The sequence below is a fragment of the Phalaenopsis equestris genome, unplaced genomic scaffold (assembly GCF_001263595.1).
Source record: "Phalaenopsis equestris unplaced genomic scaffold, ASM126359v1 Scaffold000036, whole genome shotgun sequence".
Lineage (NCBI taxonomy): Eukaryota > Viridiplantae > Streptophyta > Magnoliopsida > Asparagales > Orchidaceae > Phalaenopsis > Phalaenopsis equestris.
In genome coordinates this window covers 2,787,931-2,801,839 of record NW_018164478.1, presented here as the reverse complement: position 1 = coordinate 2,801,839, position 13,909 = coordinate 2,787,931, and the positions used below count along the sequence as shown (strand labels likewise).

General features: G+C 33.2%; 1 protein-coding gene across 5 annotated transcripts in view; it reads right to left on the bottom strand.

Annotated features, from left to right (window-relative positions):
• The window catches only part of LOC110018955 (serine/threonine-protein kinase BLUS1), a 96,941-nt gene extending 89,889 nt beyond the window's left edge, over positions 1-7,052 (bottom strand). For 3 of the 5 annotated variants that reach the window (XM_020716438.1, XM_020716441.1, XM_020716443.1), the window contains exon 1: positions 6,700-7,052. The gene's annotated coding sequence lies outside the window, so the exon portion shown is untranslated. Of the gene's footprint in view, positions 1-6,257; positions 6,541-6,699 lie in introns of those variants that run through there. The other 2 variants (XM_020716440.1, XM_020716439.1) reach the window with 2 other exon arrangements.
• Positions 7,053-13,909: the final 6,857 nt, after the last annotated feature.

The following is a 13,909-nucleotide window of genomic DNA, read 5'->3' as shown; positions in this document are numbered from 1 at the left end:
TAAAGGCCTTCGTTTAGGCCTTCGTTTAAGTAGAACTAAAACTGAATATATGGAATGTAATTTTAGTAGTAATAGCTCTAGTGACAGAAGTGTGACTTTGGGTGATCAAATTATTAAAAGGTGTGAACGATTTAGATATCTTGGGTCCGTTGTCCAAAGCGATGGTGATATAGATGGGGATGTTAATAGTAGAATTCAAGTTGGTTGGTTGAAGTGGAGGAATGCTTCGGGCCTTTTGTGTGATAGAAAAGTACCGCTAAGACTGAAAGGAAAATTTTATAAGATGGTGGTGAGACCTGCAATGCTCTATGGCGCTGAATGTTGGCCTTTAAAAGAGAAGCATAATAATAAGTTAAGTGTTGCCGAGATGAGAATGATTAGGTGGATGAGTGGCTTTACACTTAGAGACAAAATGCGGAATGAATATATTCGTGATAGGGTTGGTGTAGCTCCTGTGACAGACAAAATTAGAGAAAGTCGCCTTAGATGGTTTGGTCATATTAAACGTCGACCATTAGATGATCCGATTAGGAGAGTAGATGTTTTAAATTCGACTTGTGTTAAGAAAGGCAGAGGTAGACCTAGGAAGACTTGGGCTTATTGTATTAAAAATGATCTTAATTTACTAGAACTAAATGAAAATATGACACTAAATAGGACGCAATGGAGAAAAAGGATTCATGTAGCCGACCCCACGTAGGGGGATTAAGGCTTTGTTGTTGTTGTTGTTGTTGTATATGATTGACATCTATGTTGGGAGTGTTAGAAATTATTTAGTTTTCAGTTAGAAATTATATAGGTTCCTTTCCGCATATTTCCTAGTTTATAACTTTCCATTTATCATTGAGTAGTTATTAAGTAGAGATTTGGGTATTATATTTGTCCCATTTTAGAATCATTGTATCATGTATTATACCACTTTCAATAACAATAAAATTATCCTGCTCAATTCCCAAAACTTACACTAACAAATTATATAAACAATCCAAATGATATAAAACGAGTAATAAAAGTACTAGAATGGTGTTATGTCCTTCAGAGATACTAATACTAATTTATAACTTGATCTTAAATGAGAAGAAAAAAAATTTGAAAAAATGCAAGCCACACAAATATAAAATGCCTATTTGAATGAATAACCACCTTAAAGAAAGCTAACCTCAATGGCTTGAATATTATTAAAGATGATTTACACACTTTCAAGTTCAAACAAGCTTTAAAGTTCAGAGTTCGTTCATGGATTTTACAACTATGTACCAAAACAAAAATCGATTTCAGTTTGATTGACAGAGAAAATTTTGTTATAATTTTGATCTTGAGCTAAATGAGCTTATTCAATTGATTTCTTAGATTTAGTAGGCATGATTTGTTCGCTTTCTTATTCTAGAATTACTTCATCACTTTGCTCACTAAACTTACTACTTACTACTTACTACTAGCATGATTTGATCAGTAATACATTCTGGAAAACAATCAATGCTCTATAAAAACTAATGTTCATTCTTAGAAGTTTCTATGACATATTCTAGCTAACTCCTAGGATTATATTCAATTTTTAATGTAGTTTCAAGGTCAATTTCAAGCTCAATCTCTACGAGAAGTTTAACTTCAAAATTGATCACAATTTCACCTTCAATTCTAATTTATAATATATTTTTATTCATGTTATAAGCTCGGGACCAAGAACGAGTTATAACATAAGTGCAAATTTAAATTCAATACAATATGATAAATACTTATTATGATGGTGTAAATCATGTTTTGAATTTAATAAATCCTCAAGTAAGTGCTTATGTATTATAAATTCTTCGAACCGAATAAATTACACTAGATGACAATTTTATCATTGCATGCTTCATAGGCTTGAAAGGAGAGAGATTTATTTATATATAGACTTCAACTTGATTTTATTTCATTGATCTTTTGGTTTACTTCTTGCATGGAATCCCTTCAATTAATTATGCGAGTTAATCAAAAACTCATCCTTACATGACCTTGACATTAAACCCAACATCTACTCATCTTGATATCATGCTTGGGAGGAGAAAATCATGATTTCTCTTTAGGGACTTTAATAATAAGTGTAGTAGACCTAACAAAATCTTCATAATATGCCTCAGCATCGAAAGATTTTGATAAAGTCACATTTAAGGTTTAGTGACTTACTTCCTTGCTAATCTCTCACCTAAGCTCTTTAATGAAACAGTAGTAATAAAATAGTAAATGATTTTTATTTATAAGATTCATAAATCTATCACAGTATTCATATAAGTCATATTTCTCTTCTTAACAATACTAAAATTGTTCATGCAATTAATCATTATACTCACCAAGTGAGAAATTGTTGTTACATTTAAATGAATCATGTAAATTTAGTTTCACTTGCAATATTTTGTCAAAACGAATGAACACAGCTACAAGTTTTTATTTAGTATTTTCAATTCATTCATAATCAAACAAATGATAAAATTTAAGGAAATATTTCAAACAATTGACCCAATCTAAAATATTTCTCAAAAATTATACCTCCCACAAAATGAAGAAAAATGTTTTAATTACTTATGATAATTACATTGTGTCCTTTTAGAATCATAACTTTACACCTTTAAATGGTTTTTTTAAATGACTAAAGTACTAAGTTCTATTTTTAGTAGAATGATGATGCAACCAAAAGTTCTAACAGCAATTTGATATGGGATGGACTGAGTTCTAGAGTTAACTAAAAAAGCAGCGAAGAGATGCACAACAAAAATATTTAAAAAAACACAAGGTTTAAGTTACCAACTCTCAAGTTTAACAAAAAAAAACTGTGAAGAGATGCACAATAAAAATATTAAAAAAACACAAGGTTTAAGTTACCAACTCTCAAGTTTAACAAAAAGACCACCTTAAATGTGAAGAAAAGTTTCCTTTAATTTAAAAAATAATCTAGAGGTTTCCAAAATCTAAAATCTTACAAGAAAAATGATGAACGAATATCAATTTTTAAAATGTTCACGATTCAAACTTAAAAAAAAACAGCATTTATCATACTGGATAGAACTACAATTGTGCGCACACACCAATCATTAAACAAATAGATGGCAAGAACAATGAGAGAAATTGGTCAAACGTAAACTCAAAGCACAAGCCGATACAATGAAATCAACCCCCAAAAGTTGTCAATCACTCAAAAAATCACACCCAATAGCTCGCATGCAAGAAACAAAGAAAACTAAAATTTTATGAAAATATTGAATAAATATTAACTGTACAATGGGCTACATATAAGCAAGAAAAACACAAATTACAAATTCCTCAAAACTTTCTTACATCTAGTCAAAAATCACAAATTCGGATTCTCCCACCTACATTTGCATTTTCAACAAAACTTCTCAAGTAAAGTAGCTCTCAATTTTTCCATAAAAGTAAAAAATAATCCATGTGTTATACAGCCAAAAGAATAAAACAAAGATATAAAGCCACAATAGAAAAGTATTGATCAATCTCTACGGTCCAAAAGAAAAAAAAAGTGACAGAAGGAAATTGATATAAAGATAGTTAAAGTTATAATATTAAGAAAAGTACTTGATTGCTACATTCCTAAAAAAAGGCCATTGATTGATATAATCCTAGGAACCAAGATGCATAGAAGGAATCTAAAATCACAAAAAATTAGGGGTCATGTAAATGAAATATAATTTGGTACTAGGTAAAAAAGCTATGAATTTCGAATTTATGTCACTAAATCAATGTTCCACAACTAGCTTTCTCCCATATATCAGTGAATGGCTAATAGATTTTGACTCCTCCGTAGTTACTATAATCTTGAACATTTCTTATGTTTTAAATATTTATAACAAAATATTTTCTCTATAATCAATCATTATCATTGTAGCCTTTAATCTTTTCTTAAAAGATCTATTTTATTAAAAACCTATATTAATCAGACCACTATAATATTACTTGCAACTCTCCAATCTTAATAAATATCTCCTCTAAACTGAACATTTCATATTCATAAATGTTCTTTCGAGTAAAATTGGTTTTATTTTTTTGGATAATCTAATAATCTATCTCATTATCTTATGCATAATAATCAGCTGAAATAATTTCCTTCTTAATTCACATTTAATACCAATCTATTAATTTTAAATCATCATAAAATATAACTTTTGCTTTGCACACTTCTCTCATGGCAAGGCTTCCATCCATATTATGGCGCCTCACAACGTTCTCACTCCACTGCCAAGTCTCCATACTTCTGTTAAATGTATTTCAATAGCCTCATAAAACTTATATGGCAAATATTTTTCATGTAATTAGCCATCTTATTAAGCATGAGGTTTGGTTCAATGCCTCCGTCAGCAATCTATCATGAAAAGACTATTAATTTCTTACCTTTCTAAGTTATATATTTTCCTAAGACAATTATATATTTAGATCAATTTTTATAATCCTTAAGAAAATCCATAACTACTAATCTATATTGTGTGATCAAAACGTCTCCTTAAACCTTCTAGAAAAAAAATATATCTATAATTTGGTGGCTCCACTTTTAAAAATAATTATGCATTCTTATGATTTGTTAATGTATACATTTATTGCTATATGATCATATTCTACTAAAAGTTAAATACTTTTCATCACATTTCTCTCTCTTATTTCATGCCCACTAAGCATCCTCAAAAAGCCCATCTTACTGCCTATTATTCGATTTAAGCAACCCCTAATAGTTATCATCTTTCTTAGGTACATTATGTAATCGGTTATCTTTTCTTTCCAAAGTCAATTGTACAGAACATCTAATAATTCAACTCTAGGAATATAAGGATGACTAAATTAAAATATCTTAACTAGATTATGCAACCACCCAATCAACAATCCAATACTTCAGCAATTTCATCTATCAAATCTTTATTCACTAATAAAACTGCCCCAATTTTATTGTTCAATTTATATTTTACAAAAACTCTTAACATTCTTTTCACAAAAAATACAATTGTTAAATTCATCTTAAATGCCCTAGAATAGCTAAAATAAAAACATAGTAACACAATTCATTCAAAAAAATTCTCTTTCCATCATAGGAAACTATTTTGGCCAATCATGGCATTCAAATGCATGCCACGCTTCGGCCACCCATGATTAAGTTAATAATTGTCTATTTAGGACAACCTTTTCACAATTTTGTTTTCTAAACAGCTACCACACATATATATGATTGTAATTTTCTAGCTAAATTTTAATTTTTTTTGTGATGAACCTTTTACAATCAGGCATACTAGAGTTTGATGATTGAAAGAAAATTGCCCAACTTTCAAAACATAAAAAGTTTATAACAAAAAAATTTTACAAAAAACTACAACCATCCCATCTATTAGTAAAGCTATCTAATCAATGAGCTTAAAATAATGGAACATTGCACCATACAGTAGCATTAGTCAAAATTGATGGATAATCTTCATTATACTTAACAAAAAATTGGATAATATTATAGGCAAGTTAAATGAAAAGGCTTACCGTAAAGATATATCTTAAAAAACTCCATTGTTCAACACATGTCCACTGGTAGCCCAAAATATATATTCTATGGCCATATCCACTAACATTAGAATGGCGCTTAACTAGAACAAAATACCAGAATTTGGTGATAAAAGCATAGAATCTAACAAGAACTTCAAGCTAGGTTGTCTCAATTGATAATAGATAGAACAATATTCTGGAATCAATACCTTGGGCTTAAGATGAGAGTGATCTCTCATGGCATGGCATCGTAACGCAAATCTCATTAACAATGCTTAAATATTTATGGAAAAGACCAATTTAAGAGATTATTAGACATATCCAAAACTTAATATATTACTAAGATCTACTCAAAGTTGAGAAAAATTACATACAGCCTTACATCAACTTACGCTTTAAAATATTTCATGGCAAGACAAGATCAGAGAAATCTATTTACTTGAAGATTCACATCTTGGAGTGTCCAGTATATTTTTTCCTTTTTCTTACTGAAGTGTTCATTCATGAATTTATGCTTTTCTTTGTGAGAAACAATCTTCATGGCGGTGTCCTTGCTTTACGGTTTCGTTTGTGTAAGTTTATCCAGACATGAGTGTAAGCCTTTATGAGTATATCCACATGGTAATTGTCACTATGACTTAATAAAAAAAAAATTATGTGCTCCAATGTCAGAAAGAGGACAGTCAGAAAACAAGATAGAAAATATAAGGACCTATTCTGACAAAAAAACTGGTATGAATTACAACTCTTACCCTAACATAATAATGGAACTTTCAAAGGAGCTTCTACAAATAGTTTCGGGGCTCACTGAAACCAATTGCTCAATTTCAGAAGAAAAGATCAATCCCTTCCAATCTCTAACGCAAGTGAGAGCTCGTTAAAATATTATATGAAGCACAATAGCTCGGCCAAGATCCACGGGGTAGCAAGAGAAGTGTCCAGAATAACAAAATTTATGAATTTGAGTCTGATTTCATTTCAATCAAACATCCCATTGCTGCTCTTATTTACAGCCTACCACTATTTAAATCACAGCTTCTCAATTTACAAAATAAACAAGTGAGACTCAAGAAAGCAGAAATACCAGATTCAAACTAACAGCAGACAGCGGAGCGCTAGGGTTTGAATGAAAACAAAACTACAATTCCCTCTAGACTTAAATGAGACGTCTAAATGGCAAATCTTTACGCGTACCCTTTATTATCGAAGAGTTATCTACTCAAACTCAAGCAACAACCCATGGTCTTTCCGTCACTTCTATAGGATCTGAATCTGCCTCTCTTCTCCTCCGCTAAGGAAATCTGGTTCGATGTCGTTCTCAAAACCCTGCCACTAACCTTCCCCATGAAAGAGAGGGAGATAGAAGCCGGTTGAAAGAATTATTCGAGGAAGCCCTTTCAGATTTCGTTTCCCTTGGGTCCATGGTTCCGGTAGAAAATTAGCTGGGCTTTCTGGAATACTAGCGAGGAAGAATCGCCATGCTGGACCCGAGCAGGGCAATGTGTGACTGAGGGGGTCCCAATAACCGTGGAATGAATTCCCGACTTCTGAAAGTTCAAAAATAAAATAAAATCGGCAATTTATATTAATGAATTCATTTTAACTTTACAGAAAAGGAAGAAATCAGTTTGCTCCGGTTCAATCTCATACGGGTTGGAGAGCTCTGGCAAGCTAACATTTTTTTTCCTTTTTGGGCCGCCTTTTGCCCTGATTTTTACGCCGCATATCCTCTTCTCATAATTATCTTTCCCTTTTTGCATCACCTTCGAAATCAATTCTTGCAAAGATTTGGCAGTCGTTTATCTTTAACAATTTGAATTCTGATTTTCAGTCAATCAAAGAAGATTTCAAAGAATTCTTATATAGATTAAGCTTCCTACTATCCCACCCTATTGTTGGTCTGAATCTGGGATTTCAAAAATTGCCAATAAAATAGGCATTCCTCTTTATTGATCTCTTAATGCTAGTAGTCCTAATATCCCCTCTATTGTTGGTCTGAATCTGGGATTTCAAAAATAGACAATAAAATAGGCATTCCTCTTTATTGATCTCTTAATGCTAGTAGTTCTCAGCTAACATTTTGTAAGAATTAGTTTCAAATGTTCGCCAAATTTATTCAATCTAAATTTATCATCATTTATGTGAGGAGCAAAGATGTTAAATAATAAGTGATAAAAATAGAAAGCTACACCTTATAAGTTTTGTGATATTTTTGCTCATGATTTGTCTTGTTATCCTAAGTCTCCTAACTTCAAACCTCTTTCTTTACCTATTAACAATTGTCGAAGCTGCTCTTGTCTTCCTGCACAACCATTGCCCCTTAAGAGTAGTAGTAAGCATTTACAACCTATTATACCCTTTAACACCTCAATCACTTCACCTTTTGTTTCCTCTTTGCCTGCACTGGGTCTTAATATTATTGTTTCATCGCTTGCGCACGATAAAGACCAAATAAGCAATTCTCCTTTAAAGATTGTTGTTGATACTTTTGTCTCTCCAAATAGCCCCCTACACATATATATTATGCTCAACATGTTGAATAATCTTCTTGCGTACATCCCCCATTCCTCTTATTGTTCCTCTCTCCACTACCTAGAACAAAAAAAAAACAGACCTAAGGGAGGGTCCTTCCACTCCAATTCTCACTAATAATGCACTCATTCCCCAACATTATCTACTGGAATGTTAAGAGCCTTAATAGTGATTTGCATGTTTCAGAATGTAGGAATCTTATTAGATCTCTTAAGTTTGATATTATGTGTCTTCTTGAAACTAGGCTTCATAATTGTGACAACTCAAACTCTCACCCATCAAGGTATTGTCTGATTTAGCTTAGTGTCCTCACGATTTTACCCAATTGGGGTAACTTCCGAGGAGGTCACCCATCCCATGAGTGCTTCGGGACGAGCACGGTTAACTTTGGAGTTTCTAATTAAATTCCACTATTACACCAAAAGACACCTTGATGTTTAAGATTTCGGCTTCAAGCTACTTAAAGGGTTTCACAATCTCATACACATAAGTACTTAACATCCTATTCAATGCTCTATACCCAAAATCTTCCACCAGACATATATGACTAGAGGTGGCTCTCACTATGCAGCACTTGATCTATCTTTGGTTAAATAATGGCACCCATGATGTAGCACTGTTATGTATTGTACTTTGTTCCCATCTTTTAGCTAGTCTAATGATATACCATTTGTGACAAACCAAACTCTCACCCATCAATTTATTGTTCACTTTGGCCTAATGGCCTCACAAGTTTGTTTTGTTAGAGTAACTTCCCAAGATGTCACCCATCTCAGGAGTCCTCCATGATGAGCATGCTTAACTTTGGAGTTTCAATCAAAATTTCATCATTACACCAAAAGATGCCTCAATGATTAAGAGTATGGCTTCAATCTACTTGGGGTTTCACAATAATAACTTGGCCTCGACTCTTTATGAGGTGTCTCATGTTATTTTCTAATGAAGTTGTTGTTCCCAACTTTAATTGCTCTTCTAATGGCAGACATTTTGTTAAATGGAATCATGGTACTGTCGCTTTTAATGCTTTGCAAATTAGTGCTCAATTCATTCATGGAGAAATGTTTTATACTAATTATATTTTATGTTACTTTTATATATGTTGATAATTGTTTTATAAAATGGAAGGTTGTGTGGTCTTTCATTATAGCCATTGTTACTACTATCAAAGACCCATGAATCATTTTAGGTAATTTTAATTGCATTTGATCTTCTAAGGAAAAGATTGGTGGGTTTCTCCCAATTACTAACAAGCTTTATTACTTCAATGAATGTATCTATCAAGTGGATCTCAATGCTCTTCAACATATTATTGTTTCATACAATTGGTTCAACTAGTAAAATAAAAATCCTATATGATGCCATTTAGATAAATTTATTTGCAATTCTTATTGGATGACTCATCATCCCACTTCATATTATAAAGGTTTATGATCCTTTTCCTCTAATCACTCCCCTATTCAGCTTTTTTTGGGGCGTAATTTGCAACAACAAAATATGTTAAGGCGGCTTTGTCAGGTTCATGTTAATCCAACTTGCATGAGGATAATTTTTGAATAATTCTTCACTCATTTTTTTGAACACCGTGCTTCTTCACTTCAGGGAGGGCGGCTCAATCTTTTGAAGACGAATTAAGAGGCCGAGAACTCTTTGAAGCAAGCATTTTTGAAGGAGGTGTTAAGGCTTCAACTTTCTTGGCCATAAAAACTACTAGAGAAGATGAAGAGCAAATTACCGACTTACCTATCATTTACCCCTTAATCAATGATGTGGATGGAGACGAGTAGGATAAGAATCCTCTCACAAAACTCCCAAAGAGACAAGGAGGTCTTAAGAAGGAAATATGGATAGTGTTTTGAGATCTAATCTTCTTTCCTCAAGTTTCCAAATCGATGTCTCAAGAAGAAAGAAAGTTGTAATGGAGAGTAGTTACTTGTCGTAGCATGTCCCAAAAAAAGGAAAGTAGTGTAAGAGGTGGATGTTGGCTCCATGTCTTTGGTAGTGGTCACATATGACCTCTCATGGGAAGAAGTAGATATGAGATGTTGCATCTCCTTAATAAACTCAAAATCATTCAGTTCAACTAACCATTTTAGTAATCTTCCAGAATGGTCGAGTCGTGACAACATCGATTTGAGTGGATGGTCTGTGATCACATTCATTGTGTGTGCTTGAAATTAAGCACATAGTTTTCTTACTAATAATATAAGAGCTATTACAAATTGCATATCTCGATTTGATTGCCTGTAAGACTTTACTAACATGATAGATTGAAAATTGTGTTTTGCTCTCCTCAAGAACTAAAATGGAGTTGACTGCTTTTTTCCCTACTCAGAGATAAATGAACAATTCTTCCCTTGATTTTAGACTTTGCAATAGAGGAGGTGAAGTCAATAGCTCCTTCTGTTGTTTAAGTGCTAAGTTGCATTCTTTCGTACAGGTAAATTAGATAGACTTCTTCATGATTCTAAAGAAAGATGAGCAACAATAACCCAATTTTGAAAGGAATATACTCAAGCTCGCAATGCAACTGGTCAGTGTTTGCAACTCCTTTAGATTCCAACAAGTTGGCATCTCTGAGAAATAGCTTCAACCTTTTTCAGATTTGCTTTAATCTTTATAAGCGTGAGTATCCTAGAAGCTTTCTCGAACTTACTCTACAAAAAAGAAAGAAACTTTCCACAAAAATATTTTATTTCGCTATAGGAATATTTTTTTAGACAGATGGAGCAATGAATAATAGCACAATGTCAAGTTCTTTAATCAAAATCAATGTGATGAAATTTTACGGCAAAGGTAACTTTAACATGTGTCGATGTGAGGTGATTGATGCATAGTTGTTTGAATCTGAAAAAAGTTCTGGATAGTGAGGAATGATATAAAAAGATGTAGAGAGAGATTATTTGAAGATGAACTGGAGTGCTTGTGGCTTGATCCAAAATTGCTTGACTAAAGAGATCAAATATGGGGTGATGATAGGGACTTCTACAAAAAAATTAAGGAGGGTGTTGGAGAACAAATATCTCACAAATAGTTTTCAGAATCGTCTCTGTATAAAGCATCGCTTCTACAAATTTTAAATGAGATGGGGGTTACTATTAATGAGCACTTCAATGACTTCACAAAACTGTTAAATAGATCTATTAAATTTAGATGAGGATATTGAGCGTCAAGACAAGGCACTCCATCTATTGAATTTGCTCCAAAATGAGTACTAAAAATTTATTATAAATGTTATTCATGTGAACGAGGTATTGAATAATGACAAAGTGACAACGACATTGTTGAATCACGAGTTCCATCGAAGGGATAGGGAGTTCACAAAGATGGACTTAACTTAGGCATTTACACTCTAAAATGGTAGATCTGAGAAGACGAAGAAGAATTCAACAAATAAAGGTGGTAGTGGTGACACTCCTCAAAAGCGGGGTAAGTATTGTAGGCACAATTTTGTAAAAAAAATCAGTGTGTTTTATGTTTCGAGACTAGTCATTGGAAGAATGATTTTTTGAAGCTGAAGAAGAAGGAAAATGAAGTTGCATCTAAGGCAAAATCCAATATTATTGTGGAAAAATGTGAAAAGGTAGATTGAGATGTATTATTAATTGTAGTTTCTCACAATTTATTTAAAGATGATTTGTGATGGATTCTGGATACAGGTGTTACCTATCATATTTATTCTCATCGAGGTTAGTTCTATACATACAAAGAGTTGGATAGTAGTGTAATGACTATGGGAAACAATCAAGCTCGCCATACTATTAGTGTATGGATCATTACAAAGATGCATGATAGTACTATGAGGGAGCTAACTGATGTTAAACATGTTCTACAACTTAGAAGGAACCTACTGTTACTTGGGGTCTTAGAGTCCAAGGTTTATATGATAGTTATTGAGAAAAGAGTTCTTATGATATGGCGTGAAGCTGTGGTTTTTATGAAGGGAGTTCACCATCACAATATTTACAATCTTCTGAGAAGTATAATGGCTGGAACAACTATTGTTGTTGATGGTTCTTCTAACGCCACTACATCTGGCATATGAGGCTAGCTTATGCTATAGAGATTTACTTTAGACTTTGGTGAATTGATCAAATGAGCGAGCACCTACAAGCTAGATTTCCTTGGACATTGTGTATTTAGAAAGAAGACACGCATATCTTTTGATACTGTCATCTATAGTATAAAATGTATTTTTGATTATGTTCACACAGATGTTTGGGGCCTAACAAAGACAATATCATTCAGCTAGCAAAGATACTTTTTCTCTTTCATTATTGATTACTCCAGGTATGTTTGAATGTACACCATGAAACGCAAAAGCGACGGGCTGTAGATTTTCATAACTTACAAGAAGTAGATTTAGACCTAAACAGGTAAAAAGATCATGTGTATCATATCAAATAATGGGAATGCATACACTTTAGATGCATTCTTGCAGGAGTGCCAGAGAGTTGGGATAGAGCACCATTTTACTGTTTGAGAGACACCACAACAAAACGGGGTGACAGAGGATGAACCAAACTTTGGTGGAGAAAATTCATTGTACTGTATCCAATGTTGGGTTGGATAGAGTCTATTGGGTCGAGGCTCTAGCTATGCCTGCATTTTGGTGAACCATATGCCTTCTGCATCTATTGAGGAGAAGATCCTAAAGGAGATATGGTCGGTGCATTCTGCTAGAGATTATAAGCACATGAGAGTGTTTAGGATTCTAGATTATTATCGTGTGCAAAATGATTAATCAAAACCACGAACAAAGAAGACAATCTTTATTAGCTTCAGCCATGGAGTTAAGGGCTTCAAGTTGTATGAAAAATTATAAGGAAAGGTTGTCATTAATAGGGATGTTACATTCAGCAAGCTAAGCTTGTTGAAAAATCAAGGCTCAAAGAAGGTGGATAATTCTATCGGGACCACGGATATACAGTAGAAATTGGAGTTTGATGCAACTTTCTTTGTTTGACAGAGTTCATTCACTCAATCTCAGATACCCAATTCAAATGTAGCTCAAGAGGTATCGATTGATAGTGCTCAGGAGGAGGTGGAAGAAGATGTTGATGATGAGATTTTTGCTCAGGAATTAATTGTTGGGAGCAGAATTAGGCGCCACATTATCCCAAAATCAGCTTGGTTGAGGGATCACATTTCATTTAAACTTTTAATCATGGAGGCAAATATTTCTTATCACTACAAAGAAGTGGTGGAGAGCTCAGACTGTGATCATTGGGTAGTGACAATGGATGAAGAGATGGAGTCTCTTCAAAAGAATGGTACTTAGAAGTTGGTGAAGCTTCCTCCATAGAGGAATGCCATAAGGTGCAAATGGGTGTATACAAAGAAGAAAGGATCTCATGGAAATGAAGTGTGATACAAGACAAGGTTAGTGGCAAAAAATTTTGCATAGTGAGAATGGATTAATTATGACGATGCATTCTTCTCAGTGGTCAAGCATCCTTCAATCCATTTTTGCTTAGCACATATTTCATAGTACGGTTTGATCCTGGAATAGTTCGATGTGAAGATTATATTCCTACATGGAGAATTACAATAAAGGATTTACATGTTACAGTTGCCTAAATATGGAGCATCAAAAGACTTGGTTTATAAACTTGGCAAGTCTTTGTATGGGTTGAAGCAGTTACCATGACATTGGTATAAACAATTTTATCAGTTCATGAGGGGAGAAGAATACATGAGGAACCGGCACGATCATTGTGCATATTTCAAGAAGTTGAATACTGTTAGTTCATTTACTTGCTTTATATATTGATGATATATTGATTACATTTGTCAGTCAGATTGAGCTTAATGGGATGCAGAATCAACTATCCAAATATTTTGAAATGAACTAGTTAGGCGGAGCTCATAGAAT